Source organism: Cheilinus undulatus, linkage group 17, assembly GCF_018320785.1.
Source record: "Cheilinus undulatus linkage group 17, ASM1832078v1, whole genome shotgun sequence".
In the NCBI taxonomy this organism is placed as follows: Eukaryota; Metazoa; Chordata; class Actinopteri; order Labriformes; family Labridae; genus Cheilinus; species Cheilinus undulatus.
The window spans coordinates 33,647,538-33,674,736 of record NC_054881.1 but is presented as its reverse complement, the minus strand read 5'-3'; the positions used below and the strand labels follow the sequence as shown (position 1 = coordinate 33,674,736).

The 27,199-nt window shown below is 39.3% G+C and overlaps 1 long non-coding RNA gene across 1 annotated transcript in view; it reads left to right on the top strand.

The window, feature by feature from the left end:
• Nucleotides 1-26,915, top strand: part of LOC121524636 — a 34,236-nt gene extending 7,321 nt beyond the window's left edge. Inside the window, exons 2-3 of the long non-coding RNA XR_005993158.1 lie at nucleotides 15,724-15,925; nucleotides 26,812-26,915. This is a non-coding gene — a long non-coding RNA (uncharacterized LOC121524636). The remainder of the gene's footprint in view (nucleotides 1-15,723; nucleotides 15,926-26,811) is intronic.
• The last annotated feature ends 284 nt before the right edge of the window (nucleotides 26,916-27,199 follow it).

The window sequence follows — 27,199 nt, the reverse complement described above, 5'->3', positions numbered from 1 at the left end:
TTGGGCTAAAGGGTTCTAGGGTGGCTTCTCTCTCTGGAGGTTAAGTGGGATAAGTGTGTGGCTCATGTCAACCCCACTACCCCCCTATAGTTTCTGGAAAATTTGCAATGGGGTCAGATTGGATTACTGTGTTTTGGTATTTATATGGAGACATAGGGCTTTGAAATGGAAAACCATAGGCGGAAAAGCAAGTGGCACGCAGTCTGAAAGGCCGGGTAAAAGAAACCAGCGGTGATTTCAGCTGATGGGATGGTTGGATACGTGTCTTTCATGTCTTTGCCCCCTTAAAATCAGACAGAAGGGGCGATTTTGGTAAATGGATCAAGAGCAATCTTTAGAGTAAATCCATCATAAGCACTATGAGAGGTATTCAATAGGAAATAAGGAGGTTATGCTGACAGATACACCACATCATGTGCTGCCACTGTGTCTTTAAGAGAGCTCCTTAAAGGAATTCTGCTACATAAACAGCAGTATACCTCATCCCAAAATGACCTTGTAAAAACTCAGTGAGGTGTCAGTTCCCCTGCAGGTAGAAGTCAGATCTTCCCAGATTTATGCCTCGGGTGGTCTGTCTTTTTCCTTTTCAACCTTGCTTGGATGAGTTTTTTTTTTTTAAGGGGGGGTATGTCTGGAAGAATTCTGCTGCCACTCCCTACAGGTGCCGTGTTCAGGCCTGAGCCCATAATCCAGGCTTTTCACTACAGATTTCACTCCTTGCTCTTCTCGTCCCACTTGGATTTGTTGTTACTGTGAGGGAAAAGCATAAATTATAAACCTAAGTTTTCTTCCTTTATGTGTTGTTGGTTTTAAAAGGGCAGAGTAAAGTTAGATTTCATGCAAATTAATATAAACATAACAGTTTATTGTAATACACAAAACTCTAAAAGAAAGTCTTTAATAAGGCAAAAGATGAGCTCCATAAAAACTGTAATTTTCATGGTGCCTTTTGTTTTTAGTGCTTCTTCTCTAACTGTAAATCCTGTTTCCAACACTTTCTGAGGGCACACATAAAATAAAACTCTAAACTGTTTCCCATGTTTCTTGTCACTCAGATTAAGCACTTGCTGCTTTTATTTTTGAGCTTTAAAGGTGGAAACCAAAGGTTTCTAGTGGCACACATATTATAGATCTGTATGGCTCTCTGTGCATGAGGCCTGACGCAAACGTTTACTGTGAGCTCGGCGGCTACTTTCTCTCCCCCCTCCTGCTCCTGCTGAAACTTGACCTCCCGTTTCTGGGTGAATTAACGGTTTTGTCAGTAGCGAGAACAACAATTCGAAGTGTATGCGGCGAGCTCAAGCGGCGGCAAAGTTGAGTGCGGTCAATTGAATCTCCCACATGCTTCTCCTGGCGCTGGATGGATCCCTGTGTTCACTGTGAGAGTCTGTGAATGTGTGCGTAAAAGCGCCTTTGGATTTGGAGACGTGCGTAAAGTTTGTGGAGCATTTTTCTGCAGCTAAACGTCACAAACAAGACCGATTTTTTTTTTTTTTTTTTTCAAAAAAAATACTCTCAGAATTTTCTTTTCTCGTCATGTAAACTGATTTAATTGGAACCTCCAAATTGTCAGATCGCCCCTGCTAATCCTTAGATTTGTCCCTCCTGGATTACACTCTGAATTTGAGAAGGCTCATTTTAATAATGTGTGTCAAATTATATCCTCTGTGTTTGCACTGCAAACAGATTAAGTTGTCTCTTTGCGCGTAATGTTGCCACTGATGCTCTGCGTCAACAGGTTTATCTGGCTTTACGCACACTGATATGAGCGCGTGCTGCTGAAAGCCTGCTGTATCTATCAGTCAGTCTCATACTTGATCGTGTTTGACATAAAACGATCGGTTTCTCATTTTAAATAGTCCGCACTGAACTACATCCGCCGACTCTGGATAAAAAATAGTTCTTCAGATCTATTAAATGTGACTCAAGTCAGACAGCTTGAGATCCACCTTTTCTCCTTTAGTTTTTTTTACAAGCTGTTTGCCTTGGCTGCTTTTTCATGTTCAAATTGCAAGTCGTCAGAGGACTTGTGACATTTGAAATATGAGCCTGCATGGCCGTATTTACTGAGTTAGACAATACACGAAAACCACATGAAACTTCGGAATAAGTATAGGATGCGGTTAGGTCTCTGTGCTTTCATTTTTCGAAGCCCTTACACATGTTTTGCATAAAGAAGTTTTTGGGGTAATGAGAGGGGAGTATCTGAACGTGAGCTGAACCTGCTTGGATAACGTAAAGGATTTTACAGTGACTTAAAAAAGGCACGGAAGAGAGGGAATCTGGGCAGCTGGTGCGTAAAGACGCGTAGGAAAAATAGGTCTGTGGCCTGTTTGTTGAGATGATGAACATTTGCGGTTATGGCCACTTTGGTAACGCAATGTAGGTATATTTTAAAATAAGAAGAGGATATTAAATAATGTGCAAAAATCTACAGCAAAAACAGAAACTGTTGCGCCTCCCTCAGCTCAAATGCCTTTTTATTTGCGTAAAAGTGTAAATCCCATGCATTAAGGTTTTTGTTTTTGAGGCTCCACGCTTAAATCCAAACATCCATCCCTCTGCACACACCGACAAGACACAAGCACCAACCAACCAATTAAAATCCGATTAGGAAACATCTTAGTTTTCCAACCGAGGGCAGTGAAAAAGTCTGTAACCTCTCCTCGCCGGGGTCACCCACCTAATAAGATCCATTGCCTATAGTGAAGCCGCAGACCTTCACAAATGCTCCTGGCGACCGACGGTGGCCCCAGAGACCTTTGGCATACATGGCGCTTTAATTGGTCACTGTATTTAAGAATAAGGTGGGATTCCAGTTAATTAGTGGCGAAGTGAACGCGATTGAACATTATATGATTTGCTCCCGGGCCCCGGTTTGTTAGTGCGGATTTGGGCTGGATCAGCTTTTGTGCTCGCCAAATGAGAAGTGAGTAGCGTGGTGCCGATGCACAGTGTCGTTTTGTGGACTGGCGACAGTCTCGATTCATGGGAAAAACTTAAAGGAGACCCGCGTTATCACAGGACCTCATTATCTCATGTCTGCAACCATCTTTTGGGAACAATCCCTAATCAGGAGTGGCACAGACCTACTTTGCAGAACTTTGGTATAATAGCCTCCCCACCACCCCCACCAACCCCCCTCAGCCCCTCTCTCTCTCTTTACTCTCTCGCCGCAAACACATACACACACGCACAGACACGCATTCATTCATATATGAACCCGCACATACACACTTTGCGTGACGTGGGGTGACAAATGTGGCGAAATGATCCTGGATAATTGACCTCCTGTTTTGGTGTTTAAAACGGGAATTACGCGTGTTTTCACACTTATGTCCACCAGATAGTCTGCACCGAATTATGTTTAAAGTTAAAAGTCATAATAACTTTATTAAACTTATCTTTATTTATATTAAAAGCCAAATATAAAGAATTTTACATATGCCCCAGCTTTGCGCATGAGTGCGTAATTGCATTTATTAATTTAAGGAAAAGGCTGTGATTTTTTAACTGCCACTTCATGCATTTTTTTTTTTGTCCTTTTAAAGCACGTGGCCAAAAACTCTTCTATACAGAATAAATGCTTAATTTCCCCTTTTCATGAGCTTTAAACTGTCAAAAATGCTGCACATTGAAAGGCTAGAAATGAGAGCATGACACTGGCAACTATATCCCCCGGGCTGTTTTCTTTCCGTGCACGAGCCCAGAGAAGTGGTTCATTTACTCGGCCATAAACCATTTATTTACCTCCAGGTGAGTGTCGCGCAGAGTGCAGAGTAAAGATCGCAGGAAGAGATTTACACCTGTCTCTCTGCTCAAATAGAGAAGCCTATAGCCTACAGAGATGGCCGCTGGAGCCAGCTTGTCTGGGCTTTTTCTTTTCTGCTAGACAGCCCGACCCCCCCTCTTCCTCATCCTCCATCCACCATCCACCCTGGATTAAACAACATCATAAAAAATGACCATCAACGCGCACACTGTAAACAGATTATTCTGCTCGGCGCCTGGCGCATAAAACTGCGCGCTAGAGGCAAAAGACTCGTCCTGCAGCCACGTGTTGCTGCTTTGCTTGGTCATCCTTTTTTTCTTTTTTAAACATCCACTTCTGTGGACACATCCAAGCTCATGTAAATACCCAGGAGCCTTGGCTGCTGTAGGTTTTTGAGACTCTGGGGAGGCTTATGAGGAACATTTATTATAAGAGCAAGACTCAGATTTCTTCAAAACACTCATTCAAACATGTTCGAGGAAAGAATTCATTTAAAAAATGTAAAAAAAAGCAAAAAAAAAAAAGCAGCTGAACTAGAAAACATCTCACAATATTAAACCTAATTCCCTACAGCAGTGATCAGAAACTGGTGGCTGGGGGGCGTATCAGGCCCCCAAAGCTTTCTGTCCAGCCTCCAAAAGACAACAGAATTACCTTTATCTTTTGTCCTAATGTCCTATAGCTATTGAATCAAGCCTAAAAATAATCACTATTCAACCAGTTTTATCAGAAATGACTCACGTTTGATCAGTTTTTACAGAAATCCACCGGTCAGCCATCATTAGTAGATATGATCATTAAAAACACATACACATCATTCAAGTCCTGGTTAAATCTGCAGTCTTTTGTGTCAACTTCCCACTTCAGGCTCCTGAAGGGTGAAATGTCCCCCACCTGAGATTTAACAGAAAATACTTCTTTCCTGCATGTGTTTCTCCCCAATCAGGACACAGCATAGTAGTGTCAAACCCAGTGAGGGACAACAGAAAAACCCCAGAAACATGGAGCTAAAAAACCTCAGTCACTTCCTTGTGGCTTGCCGCAGTGAAGGTGGTAGACAGAGAGGAGAAAGGACATGACTATTGTAGTCAAGTAAAAGTACAGTTACTCTGGTTAAAATTTACTTAAGTAAAAGTACAGTGCTGGTCTCTAAATCCACTCAAGTAAAAGTAAAAATAATTGAATGTGAAGTTTACTGTAAGTGCTGAATGGCTACCAAGGAGTTTTACATAAAAACAATTTCCTTATTGGCAAGAGCATCAAGAGAACATATCTCCAACCAGAATTTCATGTTAAACCACACTTCTATGATAAAGTAAAATTCACAGCGAAATGGACATTGTTAATTAATCTCTTATAGTTAAATATAAGACTTTAAAAGTGTCTCTATTAGTCTGCACTATATATAGTTAAACTACACTTTTGAAAGTGTTAAAAATTTTACAATATGACAGAGCTGCAGCAACTCTAGAAAATCTACGGCAAGAGGAAAGCACTCAACCTCATTGTATGGAAATGCATACTGATTAATAATATGCACAATGCGTCTTGTAGAAACACCTAAATTCACAGGCAGGACCTCTAACTCAGTGGATACATTCACTCATGGTGCAAATGTGTCTCACGTATTAAAAAAAACAAACAAATAGTTTCCACCAGAAAAATTAGCAAAAGAACCTCACAGGGATCCCTGTACGACAGGACACATCAAACACAACTTAACACATCTAAACTAGGGAAGCACCATATTGGATTTTTGCTGATATCCAATATGCCGATATTTACTGATTTATTTTAGCTGATACGATACTAAATATGCTTTTTGGAAAAGAAATTTTAGTCCTTTTGGATGCACTTTAAGGTGAGAGGATGACCAAAGGAAACTAACTTTAGTCCTTAAAAACACTTTAAAATTTAAAGAATGAGGATAAAGACCTTTAAAGATAAAGACTTCAACTGACATGGGTCTGTTGGTTCAGCCTAAAATTCCACTGATTTATCAGTATTTATAATTTATATGGACAAAATTTACAGTCAATATATGCTGAAATACACAGGCAACATATTGGATGTAAATATCAGCAGACATTTTGATATCTGCAGATACCGATACCAGACTGATAATATTGTGCATCCCTAATCTAAACACTCTACCCAAGGGCATGATGGGAAACTGTGTAGTGAACAGAGGTGGAAATATAAGGGAATTGCACTCAGGTAAAAGTACAGTTACTCTGGTTAAAACTTGCTTAAAAAGATTTTAAAGTACTGATTTCAAAATGTACTCAAAAAGTACAAACACATGAAAAAAACACTCAAATCCAGTAATTTGAGTAAATGTAATTAGTTATTTTCCACCCCTGGTGGTAGGGACTGATCTCATTGTTAATGCATAAAATGTAAAGGAAATGCTTATACAATTATACATTAATTAGACCAAATTTATTGGATGACCACCTCTGTGGTCTGGCCCATGTAGAAATGTTGTTGATGACCCCTGCCCTACAGTATAAAAAAGCGTACACACGACTTTCTGACTCCTCTTTTACCCTCTGTGTGGTGCTCCCTCTCCCCTCTCGTCATGATAAAACTTTAAAGCATGTCTGTTACAACATGTTGAAGCATCCTTACACAGTGTTTTCTCTCCTTTGCCTGCAGTAGGGTGCATGCACAGGTCTGCTCCTATAACCTGTTGAAATCAATTCATCACATTAGAGTGCACACAGTGTCATCATTAGTGCGTTACTTTGTGCTAATCAGCATACAGATCTGGAGTTTTCAGCCTGGTGTCCTCCGGCGCTCCCTGTCATGTCGTCACATGTGGCACATCATCACATGGCTGTTCCTCACATGCAAGTTATTGATGGGAAACAGGTTACACTTTGGGTTTATTATTAAAATGGAGAGGTTAAAGCTCCCGTGAGTGGTTTTTAACTTGTCATGAATCAGTCCAAAATTGATATTGCTGCCTCTTTATGAGCTACAAAAGCAAAAAAAATAATCAGGGACACTATAGATAGTTTCTATGAATATGTTCTTAAATCTTAAATCCAGAGTGGTGGGGGGTAGGTGTCACACACAGTGATGAACACAGCCTTAATTAACTTTAAAGAAAAAGATTTACTATCAATGCTGCACTCACCTGCAAGAGAACAAGAGGGTGAGCTTTTTTGTGAAAGGAAATGCACAGGACAAAAATGGTAAAGACATTAGAGACACTGTCATGTCCACAGGGGGCGCTAGAATCAACACAAACCGAAAGTTACTCACAGGCGCTTTAAAGCAGCCCCCTCTGCCTGGAGTCAGATCAGAATAACTGTGAAAATTCAGACTTTTTCTGCCTCAACTCTGGTGTTTAACATAAAAGAATTAATCTGAGACAGCAGGAAACATGATTTTGTCTTGATAATTCTGCAAATTTTTGTTAGAGTTTCACAGAATCAAGGGTAGACATAAGCGGAATGATAGAAATTTCACACACATTTTCTAACCACACACATTTGTCTTCTCTCTGTCTCTCACACACATTCATTCACAATCTACATCCACGCTCAGAGACTTTGGCAAAGAGCTTCAGTGGTCACTTTGTTAGCAAGGAGACAAACAGTGTGTCCAGAGAATTTCATGCCCTATTGATGAGAACATCCTCTCTCTCTCTGTCTCTCTCTCTGTTTCTCTCTCTTTCTGACGTGTGGTGTGGAGATTTGAAGCTCCTGCGAGGAACTTTGTGTTTGTGTTGATTTTTGGCTTTCCCCTCCCTCCTGTGGACAAAGTAATGCCTCTCATCTTTGCTAATTTTGTCTGTACATGTGCAGAGGCGGTTTTGGTGACTTGGAGGCCCCAGGCAGAGACCAATGTGAGACTCTTCCCCATTTAGCTGAAGGCAGTCATAGCAAGGGAACAAAGGATCTTGAAGTATTTTCTTTCTGGTAGCAAAGTCAGAGAACTACAGGACACACCCAAATCTGGAAAACAGGTACTCAGATAGCCAACATGCTTTCTGATCATCTCTCTGAAGAACATCATAATTCAAACTCACGGCATTTTAGTATCTAACATGTCCCTCGGCCAGCTTTAACCCATTACAGAAAAAAAATATGTGCTCATTATTGATGCAATAAACATTTCTATTTATTGTGCACCAGCTTGCCCCACAATAATCCACCAATTCATTGTTCCATTCTATCCATAGGGATCCACCTAATTATAATTTGATATGAAGACATTTTGGGGCTTTTTGAGGGGCTTGGACCTTTGTTGAGACCAGGTATCCCCCAGCAAGGCTCTATTTTGATGGTATTTTACTCATTGTTGGCCCCTTATTTACATTGAAAATAATCTTAAATCTGTGCCTTATATTTAGATGTGTTCATCATATTAATGCTCACCTTTGTGGATTATATTCTGAGGCCCTTTGCGACCAACCCTTGCAGTACGGTAAAGGTGCCCGTCGCCAAAACCTCCTATTATTCCACTTTTCAGGGAATGGAAAACAAAAGAAAACATTGTATGTTTTGAATAATTCAACACAGAATGGTCATAGGCAGCATCTTTTTAACACTTGTATCCTTTAAAATTAGTTAAAACCCACATGCCAGATTTTGCATGGGGCCTTGTTTTGGCCAGGGGCGGCCCTGAGGTGGCTTATGGGGCTTAAGCTCTGATTGTTTTCTTAAAAGTCCCGAATATTTCAGGTTGGGAAAAGCATTTTGCTTGTATATGGATAAATGCAAAAAGAATAAGTGAAAAAATAGTTTGGAAAAAACATGGAAAATTAATTCTTAAAACAAATTTAATTAAAAAAAAAAAAAGATCAGATCGTTTTACCATTGTTCTAAAAATACAATTTTCATAATTTTTGTTTAAAAAAAATCAATATTTGAGCCCCATGAGTTGCTTTGTATGTTCTTTGTTTGTTGATTTAAAGCCTCAAAGTGAAATTCTAAGTCCATTCTGTGTTGGATGGTCTTCAGTGTTGGGATGAGTTGACAGTTTTAAGTTCAGCTCTGTAGTAAGTCCGTTGATCTAATCTACATCCACTGACAGAAATGTGGAGGCAGAGTTTTCCCATCATGCCTTTTTGCAAAGTGTTTTCAGATGCATTTATATTTGTTTCATTGTGTTGTAAAATGATCACTGCTGGGACTCCTTTACTCTTGCTTCTGTCAGATTATTGCTTTTTGATGTAAGATACCTCTGCACCGTGAGTGAAGTCATCCACTGAGCTACCCACTTTCCGCCTGTGGTGAAGGATGGTTTATAGGAAAGGCTTGTGAGCTGATTTTCATCAAAGGATTTTTCCCAACTCTGCGTTTGTCTTTTTGCTCCAACTTCACAAAAAAAAAAACAAAAAAAAACAAACAAACACCTGACATTGCCACAGGTGTCCAAAATAAAATGGCACTCTTTAGTGATGATGAAAAGTGCATTTCAAAATGTCATTAATTAAATATTGTAAAAACTTCAAATTTGCACAAAAAGTGAAAGAAAATCTGTATTCTAGCAGTACTCCCAGCTTTTGTAAATAACTCCGTAAATATTTACACCTAACAGTGACAGTATGAGGATAAGACTTTTGTAGTTGAAAATGATGTGCTGAAAGAGGGAATTTCTAACACTACAAAGAAGTGTGAGCTAAAATAACACTGGTTAAAGAGCCTAGACAACTTTCTGCCGTGGACCCAAATATACACTGTAAAAGTGTCAGTATTAACTCTGACAGTGTTGATTTGACTATGCAGGTTTTGCTGTACATGCAAAGTAGCTTAAAAATCAAATATCAGACATTTTTAGGAAGCAGAAGTGAAAAATGCTGAAACTGTAACAAGGCGTTTCATTATTTTAGAATGATACTGACTCTTTTAGTGCAATTCGATAGAGAAAAAATGTATTTAAGCACTGTGGGGTTTTTTTAGGTTGAACTGCATCATTTTTGTCCAAATTATACCTAGATTTTTTGGCATTTGAGTGTAAAAATTTGTGCTTCAAATTGTGTTCAAATAGTGCATACAACTGCCTGATGAGCAAAACTTTTTTCGGAGAGCACCCCCTGCCCATGCCTCAGTTTTAATTTCAGTCAATTAAAAGCTCCTCAATGCAGCTCTATTATCGATCCACACTACCCTTCATATACAAAGCCAGCCTTTAAATGACCTTTACTTTATTTATTAGAGCTTCTTTTCCATTCTACTTCAATGTCCACAATAAACAATACACTATGTGTAAGTACTCTTCTAATCTACGTTAATAATTGTAGCCCTGGACATAAAGTAGATATTGCATGTCTTTGTGAGCCTGTTGAGTTTGTTTTTGTTTGATTCTGCACATATGTTTATTTCTGTGGAGGAACTTTCAATTCAGAAATCTGTTTTTGAAACCATTTTAGGTTCAGATAACCTTATTTATTTATTTGTACCTGTAGGTAAATTTGTTTTGCAGCCTGTGAGGAAGTAACATCCATTATGGCACACAGGTCACAAAGCAGAGACGACATGAAACAAACAGGAGAGAGAATGGAAATGATATAAATCTGCATAAACATCATACTCCTAAAAAGTGACACAAAATGATCAAAACAACTTTAATGATTGAAGGATAAATGTGCTCAGTTTTACTCTAAAAGGGCAAAAAAGAGAGAGAAGTACCAACAAATAAAGTCAACATAAAATCACAAACCTCTTAAATTAAGACTTAAATGTAGAATTAAATGTGTGCAGATTATGGCTACTGCTTGTTCAGTTCAGTGAAAGCAGCAGGGAAAAAGCTGTTTTTTGTAAATTTAGCTCCACACCTTGGGACTAGAATTCTCCAACCAGAAGGGAGAAGCAGAAATTCACTGCACAAGGTGGGAACCATCATTTAAAACCGAGTAAGCCATCCGCTATAACTGTCTCGTATTCAGGGATGCTGGATAGAGCTGTGACTCACTCACCAGTTAGCCGACTTGACCATCTCACTTTGTGGTATGAGAGTTTTTTTTTTTATCTTTTAGAGAAATTTGACTAACGAAAGGACAAGACTGAATCAATTAAAGCATTTACACTTCTTTATCTCTATTCTATTCTACAGTGACTTTCACTGCTTTTTATATGCTGCATTTTCCAGTGTACTGGTGCAGTGTTGTTTCACAATTCTGTAGTTTTAACTGCTTCCACTAGAAATAAGCTGATTTGCTGCTTTTTTGTTGTTTCATATTAATGATGATAAAAGATCTATCTAGATCTATCTTCAGATCCTGCAGATTTCTGCTGATCGTATTCCTAACATGCAGGGATGTTAGATTTTTTGCAAAGTTTCCTGCAGTTTGTCTTGTGTTGCAAACCTGTCGTGCAAAGCGCTCCTTTCCTCTGTACTCTACTGTGTTTTTTCCATGAGGATGCTGACTCACTGATAGCTCCGTTTGCCTCATACGTTATTCTTGAAATATGGGCCGAGACAAAATGGGTCACAGGCCCCCTTTTAACTGGCTCTTTGTGTGACAGTGGGTGAGTGTTCAGTTGAGCCTGCATCACAGGGCCTGAGCGATTTTAGTCACATCACATCGGCAGCACAGCCCCACAAAACAGCGTACGCTGGATACTGTCTCAACAAGCACCTCCATATTTTCAGACAATGTCATGCTGTGATTTGTCTTTAAATCCTTTGCAAAATCCCCATTTGAACACACTAAATAAGCATGATTGATTATTTGCTGAGTGAGCAGGCATAGATCACAATTATTAGCTCCTTCTGCTAATGGAGCAGCTTTTAGCTTAAACACCAATATATAGATGTTTCCAGCTGTAAATCATCCTAAGAGATCCTGTACTTTTTTAATTTTAAAAACAAGTCATAGATTTCTCAATACTGATGCATCCTGTTGCTGCAGATTCCACAGAAAGTTAATGACCAAATCCAAACAGTCCATCCCTCATTGTTTTTCACTCGCATCATTGACTCATTCAATCATCGAGCTCAGCCTCTGACATGTGTATGTTTGTCTGACAGAGGGGGAGGAGAAGAGGCGAGGAGGGGGTGTGCGCGCAACTTGGAAATTATAAAAGGAAGCCTTCCATCCAGAGTGCAGCCATAAGGGTATACAGACCAGGAGGCGGCAGGAGCAGAATTCAGAGTGCTGATTTTTCCAAAATGGCTCGGCTATTGCATGACAATAGGCAGGCCCCTTCTGCTCGTCTCTCCTTCTTTCACTGCAGCAGAAAAGAGAAAACTGACATAATGAAGCGGAGGCAGAGAAAATGGAGCAAATGTGATTTTAAACTAATCATTTGTGATTTAAATCTTGCAGGAGAGGATAACCATGGTAACTAGTTGTCTGAATTTAAGAGACGTGACCTTTTTGATTCTGGTTTTTGCTGCACAAAGCAAAGGTTGGAAGTCCTGCAGATTAGCTAATGCTTGCTACTGCTGCCTCTTTGCTGTGCAATGCTTAAAATTTCTGTTGTTTAAAAAAAAAAAAAACATTGATAAAAGGAACACCATCCAAACATTAAGGGGAGGCTGTGCAAGAATTTCAGTGTCGCCGTTTGTGATCTCATCTTTTCAAAATGTATATATATTTGCATGTCAAAACCGACAACAAAATTCTCTTGCATGCGACAAAAACAGTAAGACATTTTGTATTCTTTTACACAGTTTTGCGGGGGTTCATACTGAAAATATCAGTGTTTTAACTGAAAAATTTTGCTTAAGTCCTGCCTGCTTACATACACCTCATGCCTTCTAATTCCTGCAACTTCACTCTCACTATCAATATTTTTGGGCTTCTGTTCCAGATTAAATGCACTTTTTTTTCTCTAAATTCAGTGTCACAGAGCAGCGGTTAACCATGTTTTCATTGCTCTTCTAACACACTAGCAGAGCCAGTGAACAGCCCTACATATTCCTTCATCCGTCAAGGAAGGGGGAGATTTTTTTCAATAAATAATTCACCACTGATAGCCTGCCCTGATGCCTACATGAACAAATCTCTCAGTTACAGCCGTCCTGGGAGTAAGCCAGTCCGAGAGCATACTTAATAAACAAATACAGAGGGCTGACGGGCTCTGGTTTCACTGATGTCTCTGCGAAAGGAAAGTATTTGAAGACGGGCCGGTGAAACGACATCCTTTCTGTGGGTGGAGGTTTAGGGGTCAGGTGTGGGTTATTGCGCTGTCACTGCTGATGCGCCGGATAGATTTACTGTCCGTTTTACACCGGGCATAATGTTAGTTTTTCTGCAGAAATATGTGGCATTTTATCTTTCAACATTTCATAACTGTGCTGACTTTAAGGAGGAATAAAATGTCACAGGATCAGCAGAATCCATAAAATATACATAGAATTTGATGCATAATCAAAGGTTGAGTTTTTAAGACTGCTCTTCTTTTGTGTCCATGTCCAAGAGCGAGTCTGAGTCAGTATCACAGCCTTGCATCGACCACATGTTCGCTCAGACTAGAAACCTGATCCAGACATGATTCCCCTTTGGGTGTGTGTGCGTGTGTGTTTGTGCCTGTGCAACATCGCCTCACGGAAATGTTCATGTCAGGTACAACAAACTGTTAGCTCTGTATTTTTATGGTAGCATTACAGTGAATTTGTCTTTTCTATTAATAATATTTTGGCCACGATTAAGGCTTTTTTGGCACAGGCAATCCGGAAGCTTGACTTTCTTTGATTCCTTTTAGAGCAGTGTTGCTCAACCAAAGAGCCAAACTGCTGAAAAAATACCTTTGCACCTGGTGGTGTAAATGCAATAATTACTAAAATATATTTGTGTATTAATTAGAGCATGCAGAGAGCTTGTTTTCACCTTTCATTTTCATAATTTTTCTTGATCTATAGTCAATGAATATAATTCTTTGGGTTAAAATACTAGTTTAAGCCATCACTTTTTATCAACTCTATCAGATACTGTCAGATGATGATTTTGTTAATGTTACAAAAAAGCCTTATCTTCTGTTCATTTTATTCTGCTTATTTGTTAAAATGCCAGCTAAACCATGTGCAATGATAACTAATTCATTTAAAAGATTAGTTTAGTATGGTTAATATTAAAGACAAAAAAGTAATGAAATTCAGAGACAAGATACTTGAGATGAGTGAAAAAATAGGTGAAAATAATGCATTTTATAACTAAATATTACTGAATACCGGTTTTAAATAACTGAAAACGTAAAATTCATCTTGAAGAAATAAATAAATATGTAATAAATTTAGTGTGTCTGGTGGAGTTTACAATAATCAGGATATGTAAGCAAAAAGTCACATTTTGGAATAAATGTGGAATTAAAAATCTGTTCTTCACACAACTGTTAGTTGAGAGCTAAACCTCCACAGTCACCCTCTTCAAATTACTGTAGCAAAACACAAGTACACAGAAAAATCTGGATTGTTGAAATCTCAGTGTTAAACGTGTCAGAGTTTATTTTACTGCCAAGGTGTAATTTTAACTCAAATCTGAGTGAAATTACTTGACAGTGTTAATGCATTTATTCCAACTCTGTAGAGAGTCACTAATATAGCTCCACCAACTGCCATTTCAAATCTTGGGGTGGAATTTTCCCATCATGCCCTTGTGCAAAGCTTATAGATGTGTTTTTAGATTAATTTATACATGTTTATACGTGTTTAAATGTTCCCTGTTGTTCATTGATCACTGTTGTGGTTCCTTTACTGTTGTTCTCGATGTAAGACCCTCCTGCACCATGAATGAATTTATCCCCCGAGTTACTGACTTCCCATCTGTGGTGAGTTGATTCTCATCAAAAGATGTTACCCAACTCTGCATCCATCTCTTAGCTGCATCCTTGCCAGGAAACACCACTGGCCACTGCCACAGGTGTCCAATACAAAATGCCGCCCTTTAGTAATTCTTAATAGCACACTGCAGTTATCAATAATTAAAATGAAATAATCAATTTTAAATCCAAAGTAAGAGAAAAACACATTGTTGTTTGAAATAATCATTTTAGCAATATCCTTGTTTTTAGTTATTAGTTACATAAATATTTACACCTTACAGAGATAATATGGGGATAACACTTAAGTAGTTGAAAATGAGAGAGAGGGAATTTCTAACACTACAAAGAAGGCTTGAGCTAAAGTAACACTGATAAGTGTTAAGAAGAGTCCATGTTTAACTCACAAGAGAATTTACTGAAGTAAAAGTAAAAGTACAGGTCTTTAAATCTACTCAAGTAAAGGTATTTGATACAAAGTTTGCTTAAAGTACTGAGTATGCACTAGCTACTGAGGAGTAGTAAGGAAGATATAATCTTTCCTTATTTGCAACTACAGAATAGATCTCCAATCAGGTTGTTCACCCCTTTCATAAAGAAAAGTACACAAATTTGCCAGTGTTAATTAAACTAATATAGAGTTAAATTTAACACTTAAAAGTGTCTGTTGGTTCACACTATATGAAGTTAAACTACACATTTGAACGTGTTTAATATTTTGCAATATGAGAACTGCAGCAGCTCTTGAAAATCTGTGGCAAGAATAAAGCAGAGAGCCAACCTCATAGCAAACATACTGATGAAGAATCCCTCTGTGCACATGAAGTCACAGGCAGGAATCCCAACCTAGTGGATAACTTCACTCATGGTGCAAATGCACCATGAGTGAAGTTTTTTTTTTTTTTTTTACTCCATTTTGTATGATAAGAAAGTGCATTTTCCCAGGATCTTCATTTTTACCTGCAAAAAAACACAGGTTTTCCCATGATAATGAAGACATTTCTTGAGATCTCAAGACTTAAACAAGCATTGTATTTATTTTTACAGACCAGTTTTTACAACGTCATTTGTCTTTCCAAGTATTTCAGATGTTTGTGTGAGACTGGACATTGTTCTAGCTCATTGGTGTGTCTCTTGCAAGACTCCTTCCATGAAATATTCAGAAAGTCCAGTGAAAATTGATCTGCCGTTCTGAAGTCTGTTTTCCCTCTCTCTCTTTCTCCCTTCATCCAGATCCCCATGGAGCAGCCTCCAAGAACAATCCTAATATCACATATCAGTGAGATGACCAAGTTCAGGGCCTTACTGAAGCACAGATCAATAGAGCGCTGCTGGAGGATACAAAGGACCACACCCACACGCTGATTGGACCCTCTGATTGGATCTCACGTGGATGTCTTGACCACTGCCACGGCTTTCATGCAAATTGATGACGGTAATTTGAGCCTCTTAAGTGAAATTTGATTTGCGTTAAGAGCTCTTGCTGCTTTTTTCTTTAATGTAAATCGGTTTTGATTAATAGTGTGGGAGTCCAGGGAGAAATATTATCAAGTGCAGCAGTCTAATGTATCTCATCCACTGAATTAGCAGTGCTGCTGTTTGTCATGGGAGTTTAGTTCCAGTTTTTTTCAGGAGGAAAGGAAGGAAAAGGCAGATTTCCACAGTACACTGTCCATAAAAAGACTATACATTTATACGTAGATGATACCAGAATTTAGATTATACCTAATGAAACTTTGCCTTTGTTAGCTGAATGGATATTTTTAAAAACACAGTTTAAGCTACAACAAAAACGACATCAAAATCTCCCCGTATATCATACAGTCATTGCAGAAAAGGAACATTTATATGCTGATATTCCCCTGACTTTATTTGAACACATTTTGAATCCCTGCTTTTAGCAGAGCTGAATGAAAATTTTACGAAAACTATCAGAACACCTCAAATGCCAAAAAACCTTCCTAACAGTAAACATGTAGATCACTTTATAAGCCCTTTTGAACCTTCATTAATATACTCTCAAAAACCGCAACAAACACCAAAAATGCACACAAAATTTCACCCAAAAACCTTTTTATAAACTACTAAACTAAAAGCCTCCTCGCACCCCCCTTAGATCTTTGGTGCCCCAGATGGGGGGTCCTGGATCCCAGGTTGGGAACTAATACCCTAGGGAAAAAGCTTGTCCTCCATGAAAACATTCTAACACAGCTAACATAGTTAAGACTAAAGCTACATAGCTAACTCTTCCTACATTAGCTTTAGCTAGGTTAGCTATGTAGCTGTGTCAGCTTTAGCTACATTTGCTAAAGCTCTCATTGCTAAAGCTAAAGCTAACATAGCTGTATTGTCTTACAAAATAATGAGAATGCTAATGCAGCTGTATAAGCTTTACCCAAAACTAATGAAGCTATACTTAATTCAATCCTGGATAAGACTTCTGACCTTCTTTTCTGTTTTATTTATGAAATTCTGCTTAGTCTGTTTGCAATGTGGTTATTTAATGAATGCAACAACCAGGCTTTATTTATGAATGAAATCTAATTTTAAAAGAAGTCTAAAACTGGAAATACATTGTATCAGAAAATTACGTCGCTTCCATTCTGACAAAGGCAACGTCTCACAGTAGTGGTCTGCAAGAGGAGGGTGTCTGAGATCTGCAATCTGAAGCTAGACCCCTCTATAACATGAAGCAGTCTTCTGAGCCTGGTAAGGCCTCTGATGAAAACTGGTGGCTTTGTACAGTTTGAGGAACCATGACGGATGCTGGTCTAGACCAGTGAAGAGGGAGTGTTTGAGGTCAGTAGATGAAAGTCATGCAAGTCCATCTGAGAGGTTGAGGAAGAGGGAGTGAGAAGAAAGAGGGACAAAAATGCTTCAATCTGTTCTTTGGTTGATCATTTTGGTCAGCGAATCCTAACTTGAAGCACAGTCGAAAGAACATTATTGAGTACAAACAAAAACACACACTTTACCTGACGTTCAGAGAACAATCCTGGTCATCTTTCTTGGGCTTGGACTTGTGCTACCAGTGGTTCATCTTTGACAGCTATTTTCTCTGTAAAGAGAATGTTTTGTTCATTCTCTTCATGAATGTTCATTTCACCTATCAGCCTCCAGTCATCCTTTCTTTTCCTCATCTTGCTGAAAATGACCAAGCTCTCAGTCTCAAGATCACTTTGGGTTGTCACATCTGGGAAGCTTGGCAGAAAATTCACTGCTGACTTTTTGGCCTCCTTCCTTTGTTTTTGAAAGTAGCTGAGCTAGAGGTGCGTACATTGACTATAAACTCAGTACATCCAGCCAACTGCAACTTCCATTGGAAATTTTCCATTTTGAACTTTAGACTAATCCTTCAGCAATACCATCCACTAACAGATCCAAGTTCATGAGATTAGGATGTGTGCTAATAAGAGCTTCAGCGACACAGTTGTACTCTTCATGTGTTAGGTATAGGTTGTAGACATAAATAGCTTGTGCTACCTTATCCAAGATGTCTGATTTCATGTCCTTGGATATGTCGAGTAAGCTCCAATCTTTGTGGTAGGCTTCGTTTCCTTGTTTCAGTTTTAACCTAACATCCACAGAGAAAGCAGGAATGATGAATGGCTGGTGCAGATGACAAGTTTGGCAACCACTGGGGCTGTCATCAAGTGACCACGATGACAGGCTTGCTGTGTCCAGAGTGGAGTCTTTGTGGTGTGATGCATAGGCCCACACTTTCAAAGTGGCTTCATCTTTCTGAGGTTCTGATATGTTATTGAAATTGCATAGTGTGCTATCAAAGTCAGAATCTTGTTAGTGAACCACAAGTTCTCCCTCCAGTCCAAGCTTTGTCTTCAGAAGTGTGAGAAGGTGTTTGAGTCTCAAGAAAGCTGCCAGTGGTGACCTCTCTGATGTCTTTCTTACTCAGGATGATGAGCATGTGAATCTCTTTAAAATGAAATGGAGAAAAACAAAGAACACAAACAATATTTGAGGTGAACATTCACCAGAAAGGCTGAACAAAATGATTATCAACCATCCACATTTAACCACAATGCTTTCTACTCAAATTTTATTTTACTTTGCACACAGAAACTAAATTATTTCACAAAAACCAAAACCTACCAGGGCCAAAATGATGAGCTCCCTGAAGCTAATTGTCATTTGTTTCTCCTTTTTGCTGGGTAACAGCCTGCAGTTGTTTGTTGTAGTTTTCATCAGGTCTCAGACATTTCCTGAGGAATCCCAGCCCATTCTTCTTGGTCAATCCCTCAAGCTCCGCCAGATTTGATGGTCTTCTGGCATGAACCTTGGTCTTCAGTTCCCCCCACAGAATCCAATGGGATTCAAGGGAGGGCTTTTAACAGGCCAGACATTAACGATCACGTTGGTCCTCTGGAAGTACTTCTTCATCAGGATCCACGTATGTTTTGGGTTGTTGTCATATTAGAAGAGTGCCGATCCAGACTCAGTCTTGCTCCTTGCTGCTTGAGGTTATCCTTCAATCTTACATGTCCTTCTTTCTACATGATTCCTTCCATCTTTATGAAATTCCCAGACACACAAAAGCATCCCCACTGCACCATTGTGTTTCTCTGTGGAGACAGTGTTCTTTGGGTGTTATGCCTCTTCCTTCTTTCTCCAAACATAAGCAGCATCTCTGCCAGAGAGCTCTAGTTTGGTCTCATCTGACCAAAGGACACGCTTCCAGTATTCATAATCTTTCTCCAGGTTGTCCTTAGCAGACTTCAGTCTGGCTTGAAGATGTCTTTGCTAAGTCCTTCACTAGTGTCTTGGCAGTTGTTCTGGGGTCTTTTGAAAAATCTCTCACTAGTTTTCCTTCCATAGTCTTTGAAATCTTCCTCTTCCTGTATCTGCCAGGCTTGATGATACTCTTCACTCCAGTTCTTGACACTTAGAAACACTGTGTTAACTTTGTAGATCATTCTCCTGCTTTGTGAACATCAACATCAATTCTCTTTCTCCAGTCTGAGCTGATTTATTTTGTTTTTGCCATGATGATAGCTTTGTGACAGCTCAAACCCTTCCTGAAGTTATACTGTGTGTATATTGGGAGAGGACCCTTAGTTTTAACTTGATTTTACAAGCTCTGAGCGTTACAAAGTGAAAGCACATCATCGCACGACAGTAGTTTGTGCTATGGCTTAACAAAAAGGTCAGTTCTAAAAGGGACTAATAATTTAGACCCAGGTAGTTTTTGTGAAATAATTTTGTTTCTGTGTACAAAGTAAAATAATGTAAGCATTCAAAATAGAACTAGGATGTTTGGGAAAAGCTGCATCGATGTACCAATCTGAGAAAGGTTCCATGATGAAGAATGGCTTGTTGCACATAAGCAGGAAGCAGGAGGTCCACTGGTGTTTCCAGATGAGACAACCATTCCCTCTGCGTGTTTTAATGTTTTAATTCATTTAATCTCCATGTAAGCTCAAATATATTTAAAGATGACTTACCTCTTAGTGGCAAAAATGATTTAAAAATGTGTCAAGGACCAAATTTGACTGCATAGACCTAAACAGGAACAAATTTACAGTTAGAATCAAGTTTTAACCATGCATAATTAACACTGAACTTATGAATGGAATTTTGAGCACCCACATGACAATTATTTATTTATTTAATTGACAGCAAAGGTTGATCAGTAAAGCAAAATTGAGGAACAAATCAGCGAGACTATTTCAGGGGCTGTTGCAGAATAAGATTCTAAGATTAGCATCAGTACAGTGAGATGCCCTCATCACTACAGATTTTTATCAAAACTGACCTTTCGTTCATATTTGTCTATTGAGAAATATATCTAAAATAACATGCTTATTTCTGTTTCTTTACATTTAATCTCTCAGATTGCCATTCCTAATTTTCCTTCTCACACACGCACCCCCCCCTCTTATAGTCAGGGCAGCGTGTCTCACCCAAATCGTTTTTTTTTTTTTTTTCTTACTTTTCTCTCCTTCTGTTTCTGCTTCTGTCTCTGCAGTAAGTTTAGTGAAGGCTACTGAATACATCTTCCATTTTAAAAAGTCTGCTCATTATTTCTTTATCATAGTGTCCCTTGTTTTTTTTCAGTACGTGGCAAAGATACAATAGTGAGTCATTACATTGGCAAGAAACAAGATATTGTTTTGATTATATTTGGAGGAAAGAACATGTTATCTTAAGATAGATGTTATCAGAGGGATTAGATTGGATTAATTGGATTTTTAAATAACACTCTAAAGGTCACATGGATCATAGAATTTTAAAAGAACACAAAGAACACTTGTAATGCTTTCCAAGTGTACAGTATATATATGAAACCCCTTTTTGCTTTCACATGGAATTTTTTGCAGACTCCTAGCATGGCTTTTATGTGTTTTGCACTGAGGAGAGGCTTCCGTCTAGCCACCCTGTCATCAGCTCAGATTGGAGGAGGGCTGCAGTGATGGTTGTCCTTCTGGAACTTTGTCCCATCTCCAGTCAGGATCTCTAGAGCTCAGTCAGAGAGACCATCAGGTTCTTGGTCATCTCTCTTACTAAAGCCCTTCTCCTTTGATCGCTCAGTTTGACCTGACGACCAGCACTTAAAGGAGTCCTGGTTGCTCCAAACTTCTTCCATTTGAGAATCATGGAGGCTACTGTGCTCTTGGAAACCTTCAGAGCAGCAGAGTTTTTTGTAGCCCTACCCAAATCTGTGCCTTGCAACAATCCTGTCTCTGAGGTTTGCTGGCAATGGCTTGTGGCTTGGGTTTTGCTCTGATATTCATTGTCAACTGTGAGGCCTTCTATAGAGAGGTGTGTGCCTTTCCAAATCATGCCCAATCAGTTTCATTTACCACAGGTGGACTCTTGTCAAGGTGTAGATATATCTCAGCAAAGATGAGAGAATTGGAAGGAACCTGAGCTAAAGTTGAAGTGTTTTTGCAAAGGGTCTGAATACTTCTGTCAATGTGATATTTCAGTTTTATATTTTTCATAAATTTGCAAACATTTCTAAAATTTTGGTTTTCAGTTTGTCACGATGGGGTACTGAGTGTAGATTAATGAGAATAAAAATGATTTTTTTCAACTATAGCATCAGGCTGCAACATTACAAATTTGAAAAAAAGTGAAGGGGGATCTGAATACTTTCCGAATGCAGTGCACTTTGATAATATTGGTGGCATAGATTTTTTACTAAAACTGGCCAACTTTCACAGACAATCCCCTTTACCTGAACCTTTGTATATTAATACAATTTCAATCCATATAAATACTTTATCTGGAATAATAAACATATTTATACAAAAATAAATCACCGTTTTACTGCTCATGTTACAGCATTGTAATTATTAATCATTTCAGTATCCTGTATTCATATAGACAGGCATGTCTGTTAATAAGCTTAAGTTTCAGCATGAAATACAAACTAGAGCTGGTTGGCTAGCTTAGCATTAAATATTGCAAACTTTTCTAAAATCTGAATACAGAGGAAAAAAAAGCATATTTTAACGCTTTTAGACATTTTGAAAAAAGAAAACCCATTACATTTTAACATTTAATGCAAATTTAACTTACCTGCAACTCTGACTAGTGCTAGTGTTGTTAAGCCAGTCTGGGCATGTCCAAAACCAGCAGTTACCCATGGTGCTCCTCATCAGCTGTCGCAATCTAATGACACAAGCAGCTTCATCCATCACAACTGGCCTCATTGTCAAGTTGGCAAACAAATTATTTGGAGGTTCAATTACTAAAAAAAAAACTAAAAGTTTTTTAGTGGTGTTTTTTTGTTGTAGTTGAGACTGTGAACTGATAAATCCATGTTATCTTAACATAAATAATATGTTAAAATAATAAAAGTTCATTTAAAAGCACATTTAACAGTGTGTGCTTTAGGAGAACAGAGAACTATACTGAAGAAATACACTTAAATAAGAACCAAACACATACACACCTTCACACACCAAAACTAAAATGTTATCAGTGAATAAACCCTGCTGTACCATTGTATCCACCTACCCAGACTGTGGCTGTTACGTGCTCCTCTAAATGTCTGCGACACTTCACCTCACCTCCTCAGAGCGGCACAGCGCTGCACCCTGGCTAAATGAAAAACAATCTGAGGAAGCAGGGAACAATCCTCGGCAGGCTCCAGCGGGCTGCCATAAAAAAGAGCGGGCCGCCTCTCTCCAGCCTCTCCCCCTCTCATGCCTTCGACTTTAACTCTATGGGCTGATGAAAGATCAATGGGCCGACCGGGCCGAGCCGCTGCTATGCCTGCTGTTCACCGCTGCACCAGGAAACGGGCCAATTACAGCAAAAATGTACCAAAAAGGAAGAAAATCGGTCTATGTTAATGTAAAATGAGCAACTGGATGAGTAGTTTAATAAACGTGCGTGCCTCTGATTGACCTAAGAATGGCAATTTTTAAAAACTTTAGATCTTTCCAGCCTCTAAACTCAGTTTCACCCTGATTTCTCCCCCCTGCCTCACCCTCTTTAACACCCCTTTAACCTTCTATCCACTCCCCCCTTACCCGCCTCCTGACTCCAGATCTGTACCCACTAACCAGACCTCTCCTCTGGATCTCCGGCAGCAGTAAATGGGGGTTGGCGCTAGGGGGGTTTGGTGCAAACACGCAGCAGCAGCAGACAAACAAATCATGTTAAGTCTCTGCTGCCATGGCTGGCAGCGCACTCAAAGGGGGAGCCGGTGCCCTGCCAGGAGAGGAGGGTGCACCCATTTTCCCAGGGAGGGGGTGAGGGTGAACACGAAGGGAGGGGAGAGGAGGCCTGGTCCTTATCGAGCCCCGGATCACAGACACCTCCGCCCCTCCTGGCAGGAATGCACACAGCCCCTGTGGGAGGAGAGACCAAGGAGAAGAAGAAAGGAGGAGGAGGAAACAAGCAAGACATTAAGTGGGGAAGTAAAAAAGAGGAAGAAAAAAGAGCGAGTGAGTGGGGAAGTGAGTGACAGATGCAGAGAAAAGACCTGCCCAGCTTATAGGAGAGGGAGTGTCACACACACGCACAAAAACACACCAATCACAGCACTCAGCACACTCAGGCTGGATTGAGAGCACCACTGGGAGAGCACGTAGGAAAACAAACAGAGCATTAGGCTGCTTAAATACCGTTCTAAACGTGCAACTGTGGTTATCATTAGCTCGGCTCAGTCACAGTTGGGACGTGTGTGTCACAGATGACAGCTTGGGGCAGAGCAGACAGCCAGTGATGTGGTCAGAGGTGTTAGAATGAGGTTAGATGGTCAAAGTTTGGAAATTTTTTGAGACCAAGTTAGAAGAGGAAGGAAGAAAAATACGTAACTGTGAAGGATGTCCCATTATCTTTTTGTCTTGAGGGATATTTGTGTTCCTTATCCTGTTTTTGAATTAAAAAAAAAAAACAAAAACTTGGAGCACATAAAAAACCTTGAATGTATCATATTTCACCAAAATGTCAAGATATGGAGACATTTATTTGGAAATCAGGGAAGGTAACCATTCCTGCCTGTATGTCAGCGCAAATAACAGCTTTTTTTTTAGGTGGGGATTGAGGTGTACAGAGTTCATTTACAGTTCAAGTAAGAGCATTCCATGCACTCTTTACACCCCCCCCCCCCCTTCCCCTCTTATTTTACAGTTTGTCTCTTCTATTTCAAAATGCTTGCGAATACCATCGTGACATATATTCTGCACACTCTCCTGATCACGCCTGTATGGCTGCATAGGAACGTTATGCAGCCATGTCAGAGATGTGAGTCACACTAAAACGTATGTTCTGATCCCTAATTACGCTTAAGTGTCTGTGAAATGCACTGCTAATCACAACATCCAGCCAAACACACAACGTCTTATAGCCGATGCAATACCAGAGCAGCTCGCTAATCCCCGTCTTAACACGTCGGTTTGTTTAACTTCCTGTTTAAAACCTTAAGATATTTTATAAACAAGGCCAGCATGGAGCGCGGAGAATCAGAGGGATAAACAAATAGATGAGAGAGTTTTATTTCTAAGTTTATGTAAGCTTTTCCCAACACTGTTTCCCTGTTCACACCTGCACCTCACAGCGGGAGACTTTCTTTGTCAGACAAGTTTATATATACAGTATCTGTTGTAACTTAACATACAGTGCCTATAAAAAAGGATTCAGCCTCTTGGAAGTTTTACCCTTTTATTGATTTTATAAATCAATCGTGGTCAATATAATCTGGCTTTTTGACAAAAATATTGCAGAAAAAACTCCTTAATGCCAAAGTGAAACAAATTTCTAAAAAAGTAATGACAATCAAAAGTAAGGTAAAATCAGTGACTCTCTAATTCAGTAGAGATTCAGCCAATTGGTGCTACTAGTCTCACAATTAGTGAAATGGGAATCACCTGAATGCAGTACATGTGTCTCAAGTGATTGTTGTATAAAGAAATCTGTATCTGGAAGATCCAGCCACTGGTTAATTGGTATTCCTGGCTAACATTATACCATGAAGACAAAAGAAGAAACTCACAGAAAAGCCTATTGAAAAGTCTAAGTCGAGGGATGGATATGAAAAATTTCCAGTGCACTGAACAACCCCCAGAGTTCAGTTAAATCCATCATCAAGAAATTGAATAATTATGGCACATGTAAATCTGCCTACACACAGACCTACCCTCACAAATGTACATTGCAACAAAGAGACTGGTGACTAGAGTTTACCAAAAGGCATGTGGGAGACTCTGTGGTCAAGTAGGAGAAAGTTCTTTGTGTTTTGTGGACACCAAACACTGCACACCACAAACACACCATCCCCACTGTGAAGCACAGTGGTGGCAGCATCATGCTGTGGGGATGCTTTTTGGCAGCCAGCCCTAGACAGCTTGTGAAGGTGGAGGGTAAAATGAATGCAGCAAAATATAGGAAAATCCTGGAGGACAATCTTATTCAGTCTGCAAGAGAACTACAACTCTTGAGAAGATTTAGGTGCCGGCAAGACAATGACCTGAAGCATACAGCAAAGCTACACAGAAATGGTTGAAGGACAAGCCCAGACCTCAGTCCAATAAAGAATTTGTGCCTGGACTTGAAAATGGCTTGAGCAGTTTTGCAAAGAAGACTAGAGTTAAATTGCTGTGTCTAGATGTGCAAACCTGATTGAGACCTGTCCACACAGACTCAGTGCTATGATTGAAGGCAAAGGTGCATCTACTAAATACTGACTGTAAGGGGTTGAATATTTATGCAGTCACTTATTTTACATGCATCATAATGCTTTACAGAATGAATGGACACAAATTCCCACAAGAAGACTCCCTATTAGAGTAAATTTGAATACAAGTATATAACAGTCCCTGTTGGTGTAATGGTCAGGCAGTTGAATACTTTTGTACAACTTTTGATTCTTAGTTCTTAGTTCGGACAATACAGAGAGCAGTAAAGTACATTAATGGTATACTGAAACATAAAATAGGAGACTGGCGTGAGACAGAATCCTCCTTTTGGCTAAAGTGGAACACTTTCTCTGCTAAAATGGCACAATTTATGGTCAAAAAGCATAATGAATTTTAAACTAGCATAATTAATGTCCATAATAAAACCATTATGATTTTAAAGCCAGCCCTTTTTATAGATACAAAAGTAAGTTAAATATTAACCTTGAAGAACCCATTGAAGTTGAAGTGGATCTTGACAGAGAGCGCTGCCACACAGCAACTATGAAATGCATTGTAGTCTCTTAACTATATCAAGTTTAATACTACTGTACAATTATACAACGCTTTAAAATCTTTCTTCTGTTGTTCAGAACATTTTATTGTGAAAGAGCTTACTTTAATGTTGTTTTGTTGTGTTTCTCTATTGGAATAAGAGAGTGCATTTATTTTACAATCATTCACAATAGAAGTCTAACAACAGAATGTAAAAACATAATACACAGATAAAATGTTCACAGAGAAACAGTGGCATAAAAATGTTGTTATAGGATTAAAGTGAAGTGTTGCATTACCTTTTCAAGTGTATAACAGTATTTGTTTTACCAGTGTATAAAACCTGCGCAACACAACAGCTACATTATAGTATCGTTCTTCTTAACAGTTTTTGTTGCTGAAATGGGGAAGTCCAGCCTCATCTGTTTGTCCAACCAGAGTGGCTGTGAGGCTAACTTATTGTTAGCACATGTGACCGGGTGAGCTTGAGTGTGTGTGTGCAGCATCCCCCGGCCTGTTCACCCCTCTGATGGATCTCTGCCTTCATTAATGCAGGCCCACGGCGAGCACACTTCTCCACATGTTAGCATGGGATGCAAACATCTGGCTTGTTGTGGATATCAAGGGTCACCTTTCCTCCTTACTAAACTTTCTTGTGTTGTTTTTGGTTTCCGTACAGGGGCCGAGCCTATTCGTCTAGAGGAGAGGAAGTGTTGCTGCTGTTGTTGTGGCGAGTATCTTCAAAGAGTTTGGGACGTCAGTCGTGAGTGGAGCGGAGGGCAGGACATGGTCAGTGGCAGGGATTTATCACCTAATAGGCCCTCTGGGGGAACTTTAGGACTAATTTCAGATGTGCTGAAAGGAGGAGTTTATGGAGTATGCAGTCACCTATGATCCTTTTGTGTTACTGTTTTCTCATTACGTACAGGCTGTTTAAAAAGGAACAGCATTTAAAATTTCTACCTCACAAAAATAGTGAATGAACAAAAAAGTAGGCTGATAAAAAATTGCAAATGGAAAGAGGGAAAAGTTAAAGAAAATGTGTAAACCAGAGCTTTAACTTCATA